The following is a 2292-nucleotide window of genomic DNA, read 5'->3' as shown; positions in this document are numbered from 1 at the left end:
TGTCATCACCTGAAGTAAATCATTGGGGCTCACAATTTTTTTTTTTTTTTTCAACCAGGGCCGCGAAATAATGGTCGTGTTTGAAATCGGTGAGGAAGGACTGCATGGAGAAATAAGGGGGGGCAACAGCTATTGTGTATTCATTGGGATTAGCTCAACTAACTTGCCCATTCGTGTGTGTGTGTGTCAGTGATCTATTTCAAATGATGGAAAGGTTGAATATAGCTTTCTCAAAGTAACATGCTTATTGTGTAGTGTCCAGATCACATTACCACATGTTATTTAATTTTACCTACTGGCAGCAACTTAATCATAATTTCTTTAAAATCAATATTCATTGATTACTAATTTAGTAGAAGCGAATTATTTGCCTTACAATAGTGAGTCAGTATGATTTACTTTGACGAGGGTGCAAACTACCTGTCACAATCTTAAGCGGAAGTTACTGAACCATTTAAGAATTCATTAACACTTTAAAAATAGAACTCAATTTTAATACAATATTACATAAAAAACAAAGATACTACATATTATGAAGCAAAATTTATTAAAAACCTTCTTTTTTACAAATAATTTTTTATTTACATGTATGTTTTATATGAATCATTTTTGCAAACAAGACGGAGCTTGATTAAGGGGTAACTTTAGCTTTATACACACGCTTAGCTTTGTCTCTGAAAATGTAATTGTCTCTACATACCAGCCCACGAAAGAGTAAAGGACGATGAAAGAAGAAAAATAGAGGTAAAAGCAAAGAAGAAGAGAAAAAATAAAAGAAGAACAGAAAGCGAAAAAAATAGACAAATACAAAGAAATAGATGCATAGATGAAAAATGTCACCAGATGAGTTACGTGAACTGAGATCTCTATTGGTCAATTTTATGTTGTAATTAATCCAATGTAGAATTTCGATGACCAAAAAATATATGTTTCTCAATCCATATGTTTCTCAATCCCGTGTGTGAATTTCTGTAACAATGTCAACTTACTAGGCGTAGTCTATCAACGATATTATTTGTGTATATATTCATTTGCATTATTATTATATGTGAGTGGGGAATGATAATTTCACAGACTCTTTCTGTGCTGTCGCACGCCAAAGGATACAATTCTACTTGATAGTATATACAGGTAAATTGTGCATGTTGATTAAGTAAGACTTTATCGTTATTTTTGAACAAATGTAATTACAATACAATGTTTCGTAATAATACAAAATATTTTACATTCTTTAATATGTTTCGTAAAAATAATCTTATTTAAATGTAGAGTGTGTTACTATCTTTGTACCATTTCAATATTTTAGAAAAATTGATTTAATTTAGAGATATAATGTTTATGGGAAAATCGGATAGTGTTCTTGAGAGTCAGTCGAGGAATATAATGAAAGAGAAAAGGGATGGGAAATGAAGAAGAAAAAAGAAAGTAGATGATCAGTTCACATAAAACTTGAATTTAGCAGTGAATTGGAAAAATTAGAACGAAAAAAAAATAGTTAAAGAGATTAAATAACAAACTGGCAACCCATAGTATGTATGCCAAATATGGGTTATCTTGAACAGACACGCTAACTCAAAAGAGCCCTTTATACATATACACACAGACATGATATTATGTGTGCGCACGCGCGTGTATATTTCACATCTTATAAGCATATGATAAGCCATTATTTCCAAGAAGACCGTGACATTAAAGGATTCCAAAGGCGGAGCATGCCGACAGGAGACCTTTTGGTCCATGAACACAGGATTATCACACACGAGAGATATTAAATAGAAATAAAATCCATCTTCAGTTTCATCGAGAAAGAAAAACATACAAATGACTGGAAACGTATTACTTTGCTTCTAAATCTAGTTTTAGACAAACAATTGTAGTTCTAAAATGTTTGTCCCATGGGTGACGTTATCTATATAATTCGTCAACAGATATAATCTTTTTCTTCCTTTTTTGTTCTTTCTATTTTCTTATTAATTTTGTATGTCTTAGCTTTCCTTTTTCTTCGTTGTTTTTTCTATTATCTCAACGTGTAGATCAAAACAAGACTATAGTTTCCGGGAGAACTAACAAGACATCTTTGTAAGACATCTTTGCATGGCACACAGCGACAGTGAGAGAAGACAAAAGTGATCTAATCCTCCATAGCGGTGTACCTCAAGGATCGTATCTTTCACCGACGCTATACATTGTATATACACCGCAGATATCCCTCACCCACAGCAAACACCGACTACATAATGTAGCACCAAGTTTTTGGTGGATATTTCAGTTATTCCTGTTGAGCGTGAACAC

The sequence above is a fragment of the Oratosquilla oratoria genome, chromosome 15, assembly GCF_046742065.1.
Source record: "Oratosquilla oratoria isolate Oo_2021 chromosome 15, ASM4674206v1, whole genome shotgun sequence".
Taxonomy (NCBI): Eukaryota; Metazoa; Arthropoda; class Malacostraca; order Stomatopoda; family Squillidae; genus Oratosquilla; species Oratosquilla oratoria.
Note: the sequence above shows the minus strand (reverse complement) of the source record.